Raw genomic sequence first — 21,417 nt, forward strand, 5'->3', positions numbered from 1 at the left:
GAAAAGTTGCCCCTCCATACCAATTGGGGCACCCATCGTCATAATGAGCCAGCCACCTAACCCAAAGATAGCTCAGCTATAGGACATAGTTAAATCTTTTTTGCTTTAGTCTGTTGCTTGCAACCAAAAAACCAAGACTTCTTTTTGGTTGCAAGCAACAGACTAAAGCAAAAAAGATTTAACACCTAATTTGCACAAGTTGCTAAGAGAATTAAATGAAGTCACACAAAGCAAACACAAGAAATGCTGGTTGCATTCATGGAAAGGAAAATTAGTGTATGGTTAAAAGCAAAAGTATTGAGTCCAACTGCATGGGTTCAAATTTCAGCACCCCTTAGAACAGAGATAAATCACTTAACATCTTTGGTCTCAGTTTGCTAGTCTGTAAAAACAGAGCTAATAATAGTAACTACATCACAGAGTTATAAAGATTAAGTCAAAGTAAATAAAGCATTTAGAACAGTGCCCAACACAGTAAACACTGAAGAATCGGCCGTTATTATTACAAAGGTAGAACTGTTTTGATTGCTGTTAAGGACTGTGTAAACGTCACTGATCTATAGAGAAATGCCCTTCAACTTAAAAACTCAGGGATTGTAGCACAAGCCTGTAGTCCCAGCTACCTGGGAGGTGGAGGCAGAGGATCCTTTGAGCCCAGGAGTTTGAGCCCAGGCAATATTGTAAGACCCTGTCTCTAATAAAAATATTTTTTTTTAACTTTAAAAACATTGTTTTTTTTTTTTGAGACAGAGTCTTGCTCTGTCACCAGGCTGGAGTGCAGTGGCGCGATCTCAGTTCACTGCAACTTCCGCCTCCCAGGTTAAAGCAATTCTCCTGCCTCAGCCTCCCGAGCAGCTGTGACTACAGGTGCGTGCCACCACACCCAGCTAATTTTTGTATTTTTTAGTAGAGACAGGGTTTCACCATGTTGGCCAGGATGGTCTCAATCTCTTGACCTCGTGATCCACCCGCCTCGGCCTCCCAAAGTGCTGGGATTACCAGCGTGAGCCACAGCACCCAGCCTACTTTAAAAACATTTTTAAACAGGAAAAGAAAATAATCATTCTTCTGGGTAATCCAGCTTAATGGACAATCCCTTAGGGACAATTGGAAAGAATACACTTACTCATATTTGTATTTAGTAAGCTCTAATATTGGGCCTCCTGAATGAACTTACTGACCAGCAAGATGTGACCTGAGCAAATGACCCATGTCAGCTGTGCTGCCTGGCCTTTCTCTTTTCATGGTCAAGGAATACATGAGCATATCAGTTATAAATTAATCTCTCTTAAATTTAACTATAAGTCAATTCTTGCAAGTCACATCTCTCTAAAAGAAGAAAACTGATTTTGGTACTGTGGCTATTCACCAGGGCTATGTCCTTAGGGGACCACCCAGCAACCAACAGCCTCACTCTTGTTGAAATCTGTTAATTACAGCTTAAGCCTGTCTTACTAACTAAATGCAGTGTCTCCTTCATCTCTGCTTCCTGTGTGATATAATCACTAACTCAGTCCTTCATTCATTTATTCACTCATAATAACAAACACCTAGGTGCCAGGTGCTGGGCTAGGTATTTGTTAAGCAAATCCAAGCAAGAAACAGTGCTCAAAATGCTTTTAGAGTTTAGTGAGGAAGGTACCTCAACTAAAGATGAGAGACAGTATGCTAGGTCAGAGACATGCCTGAGGCATGAGGGAGCTCAGGCCTGCAGGGAGGGACCCAGGAAGAGTTCACTCAATTAGCACAAAGCATTTGGGAAGCCAAAGGCTTACCCAGGACACAGAGGGAGTAGACTGGAAAGATACCTAGGTCTGAGACATTCTGGGACTTAGATGCCTTGCAAAGGAAGAGAAGTCTTCAGAAGATTTTAAGCAAAGTCATGCCATGATGTTTAGTTTTGGCTTTAGAAAGAACATTTGGTTGGCAATATAGAAGATGAACTGAGGGGCTGGTCGTACGTGCAAAGTAGGAGGCAAGTAAAGAGTTTCCTGTGTTTCTCCAGAAGAGAAATGGTAAAGCCTGAACACAGGACAATAAAGGAGGGAGCAAAAAACAGTCTCTAGGATTCCAGAAAATAAGAACACCTGATTCCATGAAGCTACCCTACCTTAGCTCACTGTACAGAAAACTGCCTGTCACTGTACAGCTACTTCTTGAAAGAACTGAGACTACAAATTAAAATGGAAAACTACATGTACTTATACTATGCCCATGATTCCATTGTCAAATTGTGCAAATCCTTTCTCCAGGACTCAGAAGGGCCAATGCTCTTATTTTAGAAGTCTAGGAAAACTTGAAAGTACAGAGGAAGGGCTCTTAAGTTAGTCATTCCTCCTCAACAAGCAATTAAGTGTTATTATAACCAACCATATCTAACAGGTTCAGAGACATCCTAGCCTCTCTGTCAACTTTGTAGGCTAACCGAAAGTCTCGGGTTGTCAGGCCCAGTGTAGTTTTATTTTCTCAGTATTTATTTCCTGCCACTTTACAAAACGTTTCCCTTTGAATGTAACCACAGAAATTCCATGAACCCTGCCATAACATTAATACTCTCAGTGAGTGCACACTTTACATCACAAGAATATCTGACCATATCTGTTTGTTTTGTGACATGCCTTGAGACTGGTGAAAAATTTATCAAAACAAACCAATAGTTTACTTTCTCTTAAATATAAACTGCAATGGAATCTCTTCTGTACTTCTGGAAACATTGTAGTCAGCTTTTCTGAATGAACCTGCTGGGAAATGTCAAGGTCTCTGAACAAATAAGTTGTGACTTCCACTGTATTTGCAGCACACAACCTCTGATAAGGAAGAAAGGCCACGGGGGGTGTTGATTAAATCCAGGTCAGAACTCCAACAAGGTGGACACTCAAGGCCCTGGTGGATAACAAAGACAATAATCCAAGAGTGATAAAGAAATCTAACACGGTCTCATAGGTACAGCAAATGAATATTTTAAAAAGACATCGGTCATTCTAGAAATCAATGTGTGTGCAATCCAACAGCTCCATGAATAAATACCAGAAAACATGTAGGAAGCAAAATTAATCTCTTGTTTTAGAAATTATTACTTACCTGGATTTATTACCATTTTAAACTATATTTATAAAACAATAGGCTTGTCCCTTAGACAAATATAATCATGCCTAAGAATGAAGTCATACTCTATATGAAGCTAAAGAGAATTTTATAATAGTCTCGTATCCCCATTAGGGGAAAAAATGTATCTGTATCTCTATCTATCTATCGATCCATCATCTATCTATGTTGGGAAAGCAAATTTAATGAACTCCCTGAAACACTCAGAGAAAAATTATGGGAAGGCACACAGTGGCTAGACATATTTCGATAGTGGTTACCATAGAAACAAGTCATTAGATTTCATTTTTGGAGTTGTGTCTTTTGATAAAATATTAAATTTCTCAGTGTATTTGCATATACAGATAACACAACTGCTGATGTCCAATTGAATCATATGCTGCAAAAATTATTTACACTACTTTTACTTTTAGATTACTAATATCTATAAAAATACTCACTCCTAATAAGAATGAGTTTAAAAGCTCTTCCTCTACCTTGCCATTGTTTCATAGTGAGAAAAAGCTAAAGTGAGGGTGGTAAAAGCATAAGACAGGCTGGGGCACAAGACAGGGATCTAAGGAAACCAGGTTGGTCTTGCTTGAAAGAAACTCCTGATGGCTTTCCAACCTCAGGTGTTAATATTCTGCAGGCCAGCTAACTGGACAGCAACTCTGGTCATTTGTTTTTAATCAGACTAATACTTCAACCTCATTTTCCCGTGACAAGATGGCTCTTTCTCACGGCGTAAGAAGCGATGATGTGCTTCCTTCTTGGGGGAGTGAGTTGTGACACTGCCCTGTATGGAGCTCATCCAGTGTCTCCTTTCATTTATATTTCATAACCCACCTGCTGTGAGCCTGAGAACCTGAACAGCACACCTCATTGCCTATTTTGAAAATTAGGAAAAGTATACATTTTAACACACAGTCAAAATTGCAAAGTTCAACGACCACTAATTCAAACATTAATTTTAAGGCATAAGCAGCAGCAGGTTAGTTGCTGCACTGAATTTTTCTGACTGAAAGCCACCGGGGTGTTTGCCAATCAATGCTAAAACAAGACTTGAATTAAAATCAATAGACAACCCCTTATGTATGTGGTGTGCCAGGAACAGCCTAAGAGCTGCTCGACCTGGGATCTAAGATGTCCACGAGCCACAAACCTGGTAATCTTTGAAATCAAGGTTGGCGGATTTAGTTTTCTGTCAGCTGGGAACATCTTGGCATTAAACCAAGGACCTCAATCCCCTTAAAACAATGATTTCAGCAACAATCTTGACTTCCCAGACATAAGAAGTAAATCACATTAACAGCTGAGAAGAGGCTATGAACTTTCTGTTTGAAGGTCAACTAGAAAAGAAAACAAGCAAAAGATCAACTGAAAATGTCATGGGTGAACCTGAGCCAGGTGCTGGCTCTAGAATTACAGTGAAGTTCCCATGAAACCTTAAAAGAACACAGCCAGTCTGTAAGGCATTACAGAATTCTCTTTGCTTTAAAAATTATTTATGTATGCATGTACATGCTTTAATAATCTCTGGCAATATGCACATATTTATACATACAGCTATATATGACTAAGATATAAATCTTGTCTATATGACTAAGAGATGGACCTTATCTTTATATGACTAAGAGATTATGTTATCTCTGGTGGGATCAAAGGTCATGTTTGTTTTTCTGTTTTCCCCAAGCTCAGCACTGACATGCAGGATCTCCACAGTAAAGGGGTGAACACATGAACGAACACACACACACACACACACACACACACACACACACACACACACTCTGACTATTTACATGCAGAAATATACATTTGCTATTAAAAAAATTAAAACCACATATAAGAATTAGTCAAACAGTAGGAAAAACAAATGTATGAATCTACCCCAGAACCATCACCACCATTTTAGACTTGTAAAGTAAAATAAAGATATAAAAATTCATTTCACAGAAAAAGAAATGTGAGAATTATTTCTATATTGTTACAGAAAATATAAAAATAGATATATTATTTGAATGAGCATTAAAAAATTGATCTTACAATTAACAGGTATATTCTAATTTTTAAAAGTTCTATTGGTACTAGCCATCTACTAGGTCAAAAAAAGTTTAATACAAAACATTTGAAAGTAAATGAAAAAATACTGCATTTTTCAAAGACTGTATTTTTAATGAAATATTAAAATGTTAATCCTTTTGAAAACTTATTTTGCCTCCTAAGAAATGCAAAATAGGTTATAAAGTAATTCTAACATCAGTGAAGAATGTTTTGTTTCAAGTAAACTGCCTCAAAAATTTTAATTTTAATGATACAAATTTTAATATAACTTATGTGAAAATGAATTTTTTAAACACCTTGAAAATACTTTGCTTTGGCCTAGGATTAAATTCATAATGTTTAGTCAGTATTTCATTAAATATCCTGCTATTGTCTGCTTTATTATAGTAATGAAACAATCATAAGGAAAAATAATAGTTATCTCCCCAGACCACTATAATGGGAATACTCCCTTAAAAGAACTACAAAGCATATAAGAGGAGATGTAATTCAAAATGTTAAATATTAATCACAAAGTAAGAAGGCAAGTAGACTTTAAAAATGATGACCCACGTAAAATCAACATTCAATCCTCAAAATGTAGACTATCTGCTTTGGGGCTTCCTTAGAGTGAACCTTAGCTTTACTTTCCCAGGGACCAAGTTCCTATCTCTTGCATTACAAACATCTGCAGGCCACAAGACAGCAACCAAATGTTAATACTGCCTCAAGCCAAACATTAAGAAGCTAAATCTGCTAACTTCCACTAAATATTATTTCCAAAGCCGATAGATATTATATTTGAACCCTATCACTTTTCAATGTGAGGCTAGAAATTAAGAGTTGACTAAAAGTACACAGTTATATGGTTTCCAGACACTATACACTGTAATAATATATGTATAACAATAATGTGATAACGTATCGCCTAATAAAGGACTGAAAATGCTGAGATGGTACTTCTCAATGGCAGCCACTGGCCTCTGACGTGGTGATATTTGCCACAGCTAAAATCAACTGCTCACTTAAGTAGCATCTAGAATGGGACCAAGTCCTCCAAATGGCTCCCCTTCCTACCTACTCAACAGGGGGCAGGCGGGGACAGAGAGAGTCACTCGTGCTCACATTAGCCTAACAGTCAGTGGATCAGAGTGGAGTCAGACTGAATGGGTAGGAATTTCCTCTCTTCCAATGCTCTCATTTCCTCATCTACAGAATGGGAACTGCTGTGAGGATTAAAAGATATATAGAAATAAAGCATTCAGCACAATGGCCACAAGCCCACATTTTCGCCCTGTTGTCAAAAGCAAGGAAGGAGACAACTAAAACTACAGTAGGTGGAAACGAGGGACAGGGTGTGGCCAGGGAGAAGGGCACCTGCCAGTCACATGGTGGGCATCTCTGCTCACAACTTGAAATGTCTGCCACAGGAAATTGCCAACCTGCTTTTTTTTAAACTGCCTGTTAGTAGCTAAAGGTTGATGATATAAAACATAAACGAAAAAAATTTAAAAAACAACTAGAGAAAGTGGGAAAGATTATATAAAAGACATTATGCAAAGGTTTGTTTTGTCTTGGAGTATTTTTTTTACTCCTAAGCTACAACATATCCTGTTTTTATTTTCTTTTATTAATAGACTTTATTTTTTAGAGCAGTTTTAGGGTTACAGAAAAATTAAGTAGAAAGTTCCCTCTTCCTCAAGTTTCCTCTGTTATTAATGTCTTGCATAAGTATGGTACATTTGTTATAATTAATGAGCCTATGATGATATATGATTAACTACAGTCATAATAGACAATATAGTTTACATAAGAGTTCACTCTTTACGTTATACAGTTGTAGGGGTTTTGACACACATATCTAACCACTGTTACAGTATCATACAGAATAGTGTCACGACCCTAAAAATCCACTGTGTTCCACCTATTCAGCCTGTCCCTCTTGGTCAGCTCCTAACAACTACTGATCTTTTTATTGTCTCTATGGTTTTGCCTTTTCCCTTTTCTATAGTTGAAATCATATAGTATGTAGCCTTTCCAGATTGACTTCTTTCACTTAGCAATATGCATTTAAAGTTCCTTTGTGTCTTCTTGTGACTTCATGACTCGTTTCTTGTTAGCGGTAAATATTCTATTATCTGGATGTACCACAGCTTACTTATCCATTCATCTAATGAAAGACCCCTTAGTTGCTTCTACTTTTTGACAATTAAAAATAAAGCTGCTATAAGCATTCGCATGCAGGTTCTTCTGTGGACATAAATTTTCAACTCATTTGGGTAAACAACTAGATGCATAGTTGCAGAATTGTACCTTAAGCCTTGAGCTTTATAAGAAGCTGCCAAACTGTCTTTCACAGCAGTTGTACCAATCTATCATTTTTAATGTTTAAAAGTCCATCTACCAAAATGTAACTTATTATCTATACAATGTGACCAGTGCATTATCTGTAATCTATCTAACTGAAGGACAGTTAATTTTCAGGTTCTAACTAAACTTGTAAGATAACTTGATTAAAAACTTCAGGAGTCCTGGCTGTTGACTTTGGGCAAATTACCTGATTTCTACAGCCTCAAAAAAAAAATGTATTAATAACTAGTCACAATGACCATCTTTAAAGTCATTAAAGGTTATGCAATTCTTAAGAAGGTGACTATAACGTTTGTGATGCCAATAACTCCATTTTACTTTTAAGCAAATTTGTTTTAGTATAATTTTCAATGAAACCTCAACAAACTGTAGTTGAGACTTCGGAGAAAATGTTTAGTAATCATGACAATGAAAAACACTTGAATTGTTAGGCTAGTTTTTGTTGCTGTTGTTTTTGTAATTGTTTTGCCTTTAGATCACAGAAGTTTTGTCCTGTTGCAGAAGGAAACACTGTTTCCCATTGAGAACATTCTCTTGACCTGCATTAAGATATTGACATAACCTTCATTCCTTATTTCTACACCTTCCCTAATATTACAGAATGATTACGGAATCTCTCCTCTTAAGAATTCTAAAGTTTGACACCATTGGTAAAAATTTCTATGAATTTAGCAAAAGTGATGATGAATCAAAAAACGTTGATGATGATGAATCCAAAGTCAACAGCCAGGACTCCTGAAGTTTTTAATCAAGTTATCTTACAAGTTTAGTTAGAACTTTTCTCAGCATTTAAGTAGTTTTTTTCCCTCATGAACAGATCCACTACCTAAACAGTTCCCCACCTTTCCCCAATTCCTGCAGGAAGAAAACCACTAGAAGGCATCTACCTATAATGTAGCAAAATTTCATTGTTTGAAAGAGCTCAATTGAGGAGCAGTAAACCTCAGTTATAAGACATTCATTTTTTGTTTTTATTTTTGGGAGACAGAGTCTCACTCTGTTTCCCAAGCTGGAGTACAGTAGCACAATCTCAGCTTACTGAAACCTCTATCTCCTGGGTTCCAACGATTCTCATGCCTCAGCCTCCTGAGTAGCTGGGATTATAGGCGTGCGCCACCATACCTGGCTACTTTTTGTAATTTTACTAGAGACGAGGTTTCACCATGTTGTCCAGGCTGATCTCGTACTCCTGACCTCAGGTGACCCACCCATCTTAGCCTCCCAAAGTGCTGGGATTACAGGTATGAGGTGATTTTAAGCAAAAGGTCACCAAGTATATCACAACACGTGATTTATAAAATCATATTTCATAAAAAATTTTCTAGGAACACAGATACTCCATAAAGCAGAGTACCTTAGCTAAAACACCAATGTCTCAGTTACACAGAATTTGATAAGGAAAATGAATCTTTACACTAAAATTGTTAGGTATAGTATGTGGAAGTATTCAAAAGAAACCTGATGTTAAAGTCCTATGAAAATTTCCTTAAAATATGCATGATAAACATATTTGTAAATTTGGGATACCTGTTAAGAATCAACGTTTTGATATCATAAATGTGAAAAAAAACTTCAAATGTGAGGTTACTGTTTTTACTATTTTATGATAAAGACAAAGCTAAAGATCACATATAAATTATTGACCTGCATACTAACTGCTATTATAACAAGAACGTGACTGCAGTTTACAAGGATGAAGATCTTGATATTCTTACTTGGAGAGGACTGCTGCAGTACATTTGGCATGTAATATATTTAAACGAGTACCAGTTTCTTTTCTCTTTTCTTTTTTGTAGAGATGCGGTTTCACCTAGGCTGGAGCGCGGTGGTCATCATAGCTCACTGCAGTCTCCAACTCCTGGGCTCAAGTGATCCTCCTGCTTCAACTTCCTTAGTAGCTGAGACTACAAGCATGCACATAAAGTACAGTTAATTTTTTTCAGAAATAGGGTCTTGCTATGTTGCCCAGGCTGGTCTTGAACTCCTGGCCTCAAGCAATCCTCCCACCTCAATCTCCCAAAGTGCTAGAATTGCAGGTCTGAGCCACTGTACCAAGTCACAAGCATCATTTTCTTAAGGGCTACCAAACAGCAATATTAGTATCACTACTGCCTTATTTAAGGTAATTGAAATAATCTTTTTCTAAACTTGGAGGAATTCTTCACTCCCCTAAAGTAATTGAAATCATCTTTTTCTAAACTTAGAGGAATTCTTTACTCCCCTAAAGTATAGCCTCTAACTAATTTTTCAGTGATTTCTTCCTATTCACCATCATCCACCCTATGCTTCAGTTAAAAAGGGTGAATTGCTATTCCTGGAATGTTTTCCCATTTCCATGCCTTTACTCAAGTGGTTCCAATGCCTAGAACTTCCTCTCACATAGCTTCAACTGTCAAAGTTCTACCCATTCTTCAAGTACCCCTTCGATCTCTGCTTTATCCAGGATGCTCTCTGATGTCTCTAATCAGACAGCATTCCATATCTTTCTTAGAGATTAATTTTACTCTCTTATGTTATACTCATTATATTCAAGTGTGTTCTAACTTAGAGTATAGGTGCTCAACAAACATTTGTTACATGAATGAATAAATATGCTCCTTGAGAGAAAGGCACTAATTCTGTTTCTCTTTGTGTCTCTTTGCTATCTTCCCTAAGTGAGACCTCTTCAAAGCCAGGTGATATCCCGTCCACATGTACTCAGCACCTAGAACAGCACATCACAGTGCACAGAGAGCTCTCAACAGATGTTTGTGAAATCCACCAGTTAACTAATCTGCTGTCGTTTTTCAGTACTTAACACTCCTGATAGAATCACACATTCTAAGAATTGGATATTAATACTTTTCCCTTAACAGCAAATATTTTAAAATGATTATTCAATAACTATTCCTTGAGTATGTCTTGCTTGCTAGGAACTGGATATTATACACAGCAGACAAAACAGCCACTACCTCTGATGGGCCCACAGACTAATGGGAGAGAAAACTATTAAATAAATAAATGCATGGGCAAATATGAAATTATAATTCTAATAAGGGCTAGGAAAGAAGGCGAAAGGAAAATATGGACAACTGGGTGGTGCTCATTAAGGGTGGAGATCAGGGTAGGCTTCTCAGAGGATGTGATATTAAAATGCAAGTGAAGGTTGAACAAGAGTTAGAAAAATAAAAGCGGGAGGTGGGGTGGGCATTTCAGGGAGAGAAACAGCCTTAGGAAGAGACTGGTACACCTGGTCAGAGTGGTGACACGGGGTCAGTAAGGGAAAATGGCTTCATGAGACTAGAGAATCTTGGGTGAGGCCAGGTCAGCAGAGCCCCATCGAATCCAAGGAGGAGGCTTCTTTTTTTGTAAAATAGGAAGCCATGGCAGGGCAGATGAAGAATAAATGAATTGGTTGCTTTACTACAATCCTGTCCGAAGGGCCCAGACCATGAAACTGTTTTTTATTTGGCTTCTAATTCAAATAAAAACCTATGTAGGTATAGAATCAAATAAACGAGTTAAAAATTTTGGAAGGTTTTATACATTTTCCTGTTTTTACAGAATTTAAATATTAAAATATTTTATCTCAGAGAGTCAATGGAGATTTATGCTGCCTGATTTGGAGATAAACTTTGTCTTGCAGTATGGGAAAAAGTGACTAAGTAAGATCATTTTCCTTTATCACTTTTCAGATGACAGGTCATTATGGAAATGACTCAAGATGCCACAATTTGGAAGATGAGTGACTGTCTCTGCCATGGAGCAGAGTGAGGGTTTACCAAATATCAGCTGAAAGGAGAGATGTGCTCTTGCTCTTAGTTACAGACAGGCATTGTGTGCTGTACAATATGGCCCCATAAAAATTCTGGCAGATGATGTGGCTTCCTGTCATCTTCCTCCCAGAACTGCAAAGTCCAGGAGGCAGAGTCCCCTTTCCTTGGTAGAAGGAAGTGAACTCTGGCATAGGACACATTTTGTGCCTACTACCTAATAGCAATGTTTAAATAAGAATAAAATGCTATTGGAGCATTTCAATACATATCATAAAAATAGGCCAGGTGCACTGGCTCATGCCTGTAATTGCAGCACTTTGGGAGGCCAAAGTGCTCAGATCATTCGAGTCCAGGAGTTCAAGACCAGCTGGAGCAACATGGTGAGACCCCCTGTCTCTACTACAAATACAAAAATTAGCAGGGTGTAGTGGTGCATGCCTACAGTCCCAACTACTCAGGAGACTGACATGGGAGAATCACCTGAGCCTGGAGAGGTTGAGGCTACCATGAGCCATGATTGTACCACCGCACTCTAGCCTGGTTGACAGAGTGAGACCCTTTGTTTTGTCTCAAAGGCAAAACAAAACAAAAACTAAGACTGAACAATAAAAACTAACACTAAGCATTTTATCCAGCAGCAAGAAAACCCTACCAAGAATTTGTATTCATTCATCAGAATAGATAACCCAAATGAATACTCCACAGAACAAGACTGCTGTTTATTTAATAGGTGGTAGGTTTTTAAATGGGAGATAGGTTATTTCTTCTTTTCTCCCCACCCACAGAGTTTAGGCCACTTCCAGATCAGGTTCAGCTGACATTCTTTTCAAAGACCCAAAAAAAGGTAATGCATTCTCAGTGGAAAGGTAGTGTTCCACCAGTTTTGGTAAATACTGATCTAGGCCTGAACTTTTGATTTCTGAATGAAAGAACAAGATGATTCATATATGCCTTAAGGAAAAAGTAAGTCTGGTAACCAGATCTGAAAGAAAGTAAAAAGGCTTGAATTTAAAAAGTGAATCCTGTTTAAATTTTGGGCAAATCATCTAACATATCTTCTTTACTTTTGCTAACTATGCTACTATTTTTTTTTCCAGTTTAAGAAAAGTTGACCTACCAAAGCCAGAACTGGTAAATAATTACAAAATGGTTGTTTTAGAAATCACTTTGCTCTCCGAAAGGAGTCAGCTTTCCATGTATACTTAAAATCACTCATAAAAATGGATTTACCATTTAAAAAATAATTTTCAAACACACATCTAGTTTGTCAAATGAAGCCTGACTGTTCATTCATTCATTTGACAAATACCGATTGAGCCCTGTTATGGGACAGACACTTGTGATACAGCAGTAAACAGAAGAGTCTAAACTCCCTGCCCCAATTGAGTTTGCATTCCTGTGTTATGCCCACATAGTCGTGTAACTAACTATGAAGGAAAATGAGCTTTTAAAACATAATAAACATTTCAGTTTTGCCAGATGAAAAATTCTAAAGATTTGTTACACTACAATGTAAATATAGCTAATATTGCTGAACTATATACTCAAAAATGGTTATGTGAATAAATGATATGTTATGTGTTCACTTAACCACAAAAATTTTAAATGAAAATAATAAGCATAGTCAACATTTACTGAATACTTATCATGTTAAGTAGAGTATCATCTCATTTAATCCTCACAACAACCTTAGCAGGCAGGCACTATTATTATTGCTATATTACAGATGGGTCCACTGAGACACAAAGAGGTTAAGCAATTTATTCAGGATCACAGATTCAAGGGATAGAGCTGAGATATACGCCCAACCAATGTGAAACCAGCAACTTTTCTCCTAACTCTACATACAAAGTTTCAAAGATAATACTATTTTCAGTTAGAACTACAGTTAATACAAAAATATAATAATAATAATAGTAATAAAGTAAAAGAAATAATCATCAACTGTTTTCATTCTTTTTTTAAAATCCTGATTATTTGTAACCCAACTTACTGTCCTTTTGATGGTCGTGTTTCCTAAAAACCTCAGTGTTGAACAAACTGCTTTCAACCACTTCTCTGTAAGCCATAATATTCTTTTCCTTCAAATGGAAAAAAAGAAAAATCACACAGGATGGTTTCTTTTAGATAAGATTGGGCACATTCAGGGTGGTATCGCCGTCGACAAGGATGGTTTCTTTTAAAACAGACATTACTGAAACTGTAAATATTTTTAGCCTTTTGTACTTTTCATCCAGCAGCTTAACTGAGAATGATACAGAAACATTTAAAAATAGCCACCCAGTACTCTGAAAACCATTAAATAGTTTAGCACATACCCTGCACCTGCTTAACACATCTTAATCAACACTCTTTTGTTAGTCATATTAAAAAAAGAGAAAACCCTTTTACTTTCAGAATTTTTTTCTTTTAAAAAACATATGTATCACCAGGGTATTTTGTGCTAAGTTGCCCTCTCTCTTCCTAACTTAGAGGGTAACACCTGGACTAAGTCATGGGTGACTAATGAAGATGCAACTTTCCCCACAGCATGATATACCTCACAGGATGGAAGCAAAAGCTTCTAATAGGAGCATTTATTACAACTGTTAGGATTGTAATGGAAAGTTAATTTTGTTCTACAGTTTGTAGAAATGATTCAGGGTTATATAAGAACACTTTCTATAAACCTGAACTGATAAAGGAAGATGATAGTGGTGACACAGGATGTACTCTGAGTTGTTTTTCCAGGGGAAAGAAAGTGCAATCCACAGATTTCACAACATAAAGAAGAAAAAAAAGGGGAAAGAGGAAGAAAAAAAAACAATTTTTGTAGAATCAACTATGTTCAAATACGTTGTGCTTATTAGCATCAAACTTTCAGCCATGGCCTGAGCAGCACTATGTTGTAACAAAACTGGAGTAGCCAGCCTGAGCAACATGAACATCACAATATTTTAAAGTTCAAATAACAAAAGGCACCAGTTTTAAGACTGTCCGTGTATCCTTATTTAGCAATATAAAGATTCACACAACTTGGTGCCAGACAGTTTTGGCCTGCAGCCAAATTTGATGAAGATTTGATAACATCACCTGCCATGATAAAAATTCCTGGGCACATGGGAAGGTCTCTGAGACCCAAATCAAAGAGAACTTTGTGCCCCAAAGCTATGGGCCCCACAGCTATGGGCTACCAAAGGAAAGGTTATAACCAGGCCTCAGTATAAACCATTTTGTTTCTTTTGACAGTTTTAGATCTTCTAAGATAAATGAGACAATGTTAACAAAATTTAAATTTCCTGTGTAGCTTAATTTTTTTATATCTCTTTCCCTAAAAGTAAAACCTACAATGACCAGAAAGCATGCTTTCTTCTGGCTTTATCATTCAATTTCCCCAGGCAAAGATGATCAACAGTAACACTCTTACCTAAAGCAAAAGTAAGTGGATATGAATATCACTCTGGATAGAAAGTCTGTATTTGCCCATTTTAATCAATGATTGAGACAATGATCCAGAAGCTGTATTGGTAGAAAAACATTACAGAAGTTCTCACAAGGTCAAAAATAGGCCAAAATGAATAGAGTCAAGTTTAGTAGGCTCAAAGGTGAGGTCCTGTATGATCAGTACACAGAGGTCCAGCAGCCTTCTGATTCAATATAGGCAGTGTGAAGGGTTTGTGAAAATGCATTCTTAGGCTGCATTAATAAAGATACTGTTCTCAAGGTCAAAGAAGCCATAGTCCCTCTCAAACTGCTCAGAAAAAGTAGCTTTAGGGCTAGCTAAAGTGGCTCATGCTGTAATCTCAGCACTTTGGGAGGCCAAGGCAGGTAGCTCATTTGAGGTCAGGAGTTCAAGACCATCCTGGGGAACATGGCGAAACTCATCTCTACAAGACATACACAAATTAGCTACGCATAGTGGTGTGCACCTGTACGCTCAGCTACTTGAGAGTCTGAGGCAGGACAATGGCTTGAGCCTGGGAGGTGGAGGTTGCAGCGAGCCAAGATTGCGCTATTGCACTCCAGCCTGGGTGATGAGAGTGAAATTCTGTCTCTAAAAAAGAGGGAGGTAGCTCTATATTTTGTCCACTACATTTTAAGGTACTTTCTGATCAACTCGAGAGAGCAAAAAGGAGTGAGATTAGAATGACTGTGGAACTAATACTACGAGAAATATTGAGCAGAATTGAGTATAGATAACTTAGAAAAAGATTTTATTATGGCAGATTTGCCAAGTAAATGAATAATTAGAATTATTTTCTATATAGAAATCAGGATAGCTTAGAAGAGGTATTTGCATTTGATGGGTGTTAAACTTGAGGATGCTTAAGGCCCTGCTCAACTCTAGCAATCTGCAATTACATGGGGAAAAGTGCTACATTCCTCATGAAATTAAATACTAAGAACTGCAGACGGAATGAATCAACAGATTTTCTGTATCATGTATTGAAGAGTTAATCTTCTCCAACCAAGCTAGTGAATGAAAGGGTAACTCAAGATGAAATACTGATATCAAAGCATTTTTAATACACCTCATAGAAGAATCCAAGTATATTTTCAAAAGAAAACATAGCACTAGTTACACCACATATTTCATATTTGACCTGAAATTGGTCACATAGAGGCCTTAGTCATCATAAAAAAGCTTATCTATGCTCAAACGAAGTATGTACATAGAAATAAATGACAACATTATTGTCAAACTATTTATTTAAAACTGTCAGGGCACAAATTGCTTTTAACATACAAAGAAGTCTTATTCCAAAAGACCTTTTGTACACAACTGTGCAATGTATCTTTGTCTTACTGTTTAGTCTCCTAAAAGAAATAGTTTTCAAAACATCAATATTCACTTATAAAAACTTGAATGCAGGTAATTCAACAACATATCACAACCAGCTAAGAGCTTAAGAATGAACTCCAGGGCCAGATATAAACCCCACAAGATAAGACATACTAGATAAACATACAGAGAGGAACAAAATCAATAGATTATCATCTCAATATCTAGTATGAAGGTTGGTAAACAGCTGATAAATAGAAATAAATGATCCCTACAGACAGACTCAATTAAGTATCAGCATAATTTGTTTATGAAAAAATGAGTATGTGAATTTTCCTAAACCTTTTCAAAATTACTTAAAAATGTTCAATAAACATTTTTTAAATGGATATATTAAAGCATGCCAATGAAGTGAAGCAGACTGATTGGTTGCTCTAAGACAGTTGTGACAAAATAATCTACTATATAAACCCTGGATCATATAATGGTAAAATTCCCTTCAAATGTAGTAGAGAAAGGTGGATTTTAGGCCACTTTTAAATTAATTGCTCTCCACCTGTTGAAATCACACACAATATGTTTGGCTTTAAGAAAATAAAAAGGACCTACAGCAGAAAAACAGCTTATATATACTATCTGTATATTAAATTTAGAATATCCATTTTATATTTAAGAGCTATTTCCTCTTGGACTTTTATCCTACAACAAACAACTACAACCATAAAAACAATACCAGCAAAACCCAATCTGTAAGGAGATTTGTAGAAAAGTAACAACTTAATATATTCTAGCTGTATAAAGAGGTCTCCTGTCAATTCATTATCTTCCACTTACAAGTATTTTATGTATATCTTGAATGCCTGGAGTTATTGTAATGTTTCAAACTCAAAACTACTCCCCTGAGCACTGATAAAACTTATATTCCCTACAACCAACCAAAATCTCAATTTGCCATCATTAATGCTCCAAAACAAGTCAAGATTGTAAATATGGTGGGTTCTCAATCAATTGACTTTTTCAACATCAGATGGGTGGCTGGAGCCTTCACAAGCTTCAGAGCCCTAATAGATCCCCTTTTCTAGCCTGCATAAATAATACAAATCACATCTCTCTGATTGTAAACATCAGTATAGGCCTTTCTCCCCTTCTAACACGTTAACTTAGGCTTGTTTTATTTATTTACTTTAACTTTTACTTTCCTCATGTGATCTGTGGCCACAAAAGACTGATTCTCCAACTGAACTTCATTCTATCCCACAATAAGCAATATTTATTCATTTTGCACTCCACAATTATTTGTTACAAATGTACTGCGTCTAAGACACTGTGGTAAGAGCAGGTAGTATTACGAAGTCACAGTTCCATCAAGTTTTAAATCTAAGGTAAAAGACTTATATGAAAGTATGTAGTCTACAAGGCAGCCAAGGGCCACCTGAGTGGCAAAACTGAGACCCAAAAAGTGTCAGGAAAAGAGGGGCACTCAATTGTGTTAAATGAAGAGAATGATAGAGGAGATGGCATTTGAATTGGGCCTGAGAGGACAGGTTATCCAGATTTGGATTGACAATCATTCAAGGGAAGAGAAGAGGGAAGGAGAAGAGAGCCAACTTTAAGCAGAGAAAACACAATGAGACAAATCTGCAAAAGCAAAAAATGTAATGAGCATTGCATATCACCAGAAGAGCAGCTAAATAAGGGTACTAGCTAGAAGCAGGGTTCGCTCATCTGAACAATGGGTGGTTTCACAGGGTATGAAAACATCTCTCTCTTTCTGTAAGGCATTCTACCTCTGACTGAAGGGTCCAACATGAAGGAGGAAGGAAGGGGCCAGTGCTGTTTGGTTGTCCGGGTGCAAGACCCAAAACCAGCAACCCACAGAGTGATGTATGTTTTGATTAAGCCCTTTTCACATCAACCCAAAAATGCACTGAAACATTGAAAAGACATTTTCCAATAGAAATCTGCCCAAGTTTTCCTTTTAAAACTATTCAGTTTTGAACCTCCAAACTCTGAATTTCAAACTCAACCATCTGCTTTCTCGGCAACTTCACCAATAACTCAATGTTGAAGTTTCTAGGGGAAAAAAAAAAACCACATAAATTGTACAGTTTGATAAATCTAGGCCTCGTAGCATTAGCTGTGTCCTCCCACTTCCACAGAGACTATTCCATGAAACTTACATTGTCCTCTTCTTGGTACACAGTTGGGCCACGTTTCCCAGCCTTCTTTGCAGCTTCTTTGTGACTGAGTTCTACTATGAAATGTGACAATGATTATGCTAATTTCCAAGGCTACTCCATAAAACCTTCCATTTATAATCTTCTATGTTCTTTTCCCGCTCTCTTGATGTGATGCCAAGAAACACAGTAACTCCAGGAGTCACATGTTGAAGATGGAGAGACCACAAGATGGAAGGAATCTGAATTCCTGAAGGACTTCCAGGAGAAAAATGTCACCTACCCTTCATCAACACCCACTTAAGATCTCATGTGATAAGGAAGAGACTTGTGTTAGAACAGTGAAATGTTTAGAGGTGATCTTTTATTTTTATTTTTAAAAATGATTATGTGTATTTATGGTATACAACATGATATTATAGACTTAATATAGATAGTAAAAAGATTACTGTAGTGAAGCAAATTAACATATCCATCATCTCACAGTTACCCTATTTTTTTGTGTTAAGAGCAGCTAAAATCTCATTTATCATGAATCCCATTGTTACCTATAGTCTTCATACTGCACATTAGATCTCTATACTTGTTCATACTGCTTTGTATCCTCTGACCTACATCTCTCCATTTCCTGCCCACAACCCATATCCCTGGTAACCACTGTTTTATTCTCTCTCTGCATATTTGAATTTTTTGTGGTTCCACATACAAGTAAGATCATATAATATGTGTCTTTCTTTGGCTTATTTCACTTAGCACAATCTTCTCCAGGCTTATCCATATTGTGGCAAATGACAAGATCTCACTATTTTTTAGGGCTGAATAATATTCATTTGGTATGTATCATCAAATGTGGTATATTTATAGCCATTTGTTTCTCTATTTGTCCATCATCAGACCCTTCGATTGTTTCCCTATCTTAGTTATTGTGAATCATGCTGCGGTAAACATGGGAGTGCAGGTATCTTTATGAGGTGGTGATTTAATTTCCTTTGGGTGTATGCCCAGAAGAGAGATGGCTGGGTCATATATGGTAGTTCTATTTTTAATTTCTTTAGAAACCTCTATACTGTTTTCCATATGGCTATATCTAATCTACACTCCCATCAACAGTGAACACGAGTCCTCCACATCCTCACCAACATTTGTTATCATCTTTTGACTTTTTGATAACAACCATCCTAACAATTGTGAGGGGGTAAATCACAGTGGTTTTAACTTGCATTTCCCTGATACGAATGATGTTGTGTACCCTTTCATATGCCGTGGCCATCTCTGTTTCTTCTTTAGAAAAACATCTATGTAGCCCTTTTGCCAATTTTATAAATCAGGTAATTCATTTGTTTGTTCCTTGTTATTAAGTTGTATGAGTTCCTTACAAATTTTGGCTATTAACTCATCAGATATATGGTTTGCAATATATGTGATGTATGTTGGGATATTGGGATACACTGGGAGATCGGGATTTTTTTCCCCAATCTGTAGGCTGCTATTTCATTTTGTCGTTTCCTTTACTGTACAGAAACTTCTGGTTTGGTGTAGTCCGGTTTTTTATTTTTAATTTTTTTTGAGATGGAGTCTCACTCTGTTGCCAGGCTGGAGTGCAGTGGTGTGATCTTGGCTCAATGCAATCTCCACCTCCCGAGTTCAAGCAATTATCCTGACTCCGCCTCCCAAGTAGCTGGTACAGGCACATGCCACCACACCCAGCTAGTTTTTTATTTTTAGTACAGACGGGGTTTCACCATGTTGGCCAGGATGGTCTTGATCTCCCAACCTTGTGATCTGCCTGCCTCAGCTTCCCAAAGTGCTGGGATTACAGGTGTGAGCCACCATGTCCGGCCCCCATTTATTTAATTTTGCTTTTGTGTTCTGAGCTCTTGATGAGGTATTCAAAAGCTGACTACCAAGGCCAATGTCCAGGAGCTTTTCCCCTATGTTCCTGTCTAGGAGTTTTATAGTTCCTGCTCTGACATTTAGGTATTTTATCCATTTTGAGTTGATTTTTGTGTATGGCATAACAGTCCAATTTTATTCATTTGCATGTAGAAATCCAGTTTTCTTAACATCATTAATCAAAGAGACTATTCTTTTTCCATTGTATCTTCTTGGTGCCCTTGCTAAAAATTAGTTCACTATATATATGTGGATTTATTTATGGACTCTCTAATCTGTTCCATTGGTCTATGTGTCTGTTTTTATGCCAGGATAATACTGTCTTTAATACAACTTTGTAACATAATTTAAAAATAGAAAGCATAATACCTCCAACTTTGTTTTGCTTTTTCATAATTGTTTTGGCTATTCAGGGTCTTTCATGGTTCTGTACAAATTTAAGAAGTATTTTTTCTATTTCTGTGAAGAAGATCATTGGGATTTTGATAGAGATTATAATGAATCTGTATATTGCTTTGAGTAGTATGGACATTTTAACAATATTAATTCTTTTGATCCATGAGCATGGAATAGCTTTCCATTTATTTCTGTCTTCTTTAATTTCTTTAATGTTTTATAGTTTTCAGTGAACACATCTTTCAGATTCTTGAATTTATTCCTAGCTATTTTCTATTTTGTTCTTTTTGATGCTACTGTAAGTGGGACCATTTTCTTCATGTTTTCAGATAGACTGTTATTGGTATATATATAAAACACACAACTGATTTTGTATGTTGATTTTGCATCCCACAACTTTACTGAATTCATTCATTAGTTCTAACAGTTTTTTTTTTGTGTGTGGAATCTTCAGGGTTTTTCCCCCCTACGATATAGGATCACGTCATCTGCAAATAGAGATAACTTTGCTTCTTTCTTCCTGACTTCAGTGCCTTTTTCTTTTCCTTATCTAATTACTCTTGCTAGTACTTCCAGTACTATGTTGAATAAAAGTGATCAAAGTGGGTATCCATGCCTGCCTGATACCAGACCTTTGGAAAAACTTTTAGTTTCCCCCCATGTGTTATAATGTTAGCTGTGGGTTTTTCATAAATGGCTTTTATTACATTGAGCAGCTTTCCTTCCATACATAGACTATTGAGTGTTTTTCTCAAGAAAGGATGTTGGACTTTGTTAAGTGCTTTTTCTGCATCAGTTAAGATTATCATGTGATTTTTATCTTTAATTCTGTTAATGTAATGTATCACACTGATCAATCTGCAGATGTTAAACCAGCTTTGTATGCCAATGACAAATCCCACTTAGTCACGACGTGTAATCTTTTTGATGTGTT

At 36.8% G+C, this 21,417-nt stretch overlaps 1 protein-coding gene across 2 annotated transcripts in view; it reads right to left on the reverse strand.

The window, feature by feature from the left end:
* The window catches only part of BACH2 (BACH transcriptional regulator 2), a 396,617-nt gene that overhangs the window by 336,163 nt on the left and 39,037 nt on the right, over positions 1 to 21,417 (reverse strand). The window lies entirely within an intron of this gene.

This window comes from Callithrix jacchus, chromosome 4 (genome assembly GCF_049354715.1).
Source record: "Callithrix jacchus isolate 240 chromosome 4, calJac240_pri, whole genome shotgun sequence".
NCBI lineage: Eukaryota > Metazoa > Chordata > Mammalia > Primates > Cebidae > Callithrix > Callithrix jacchus.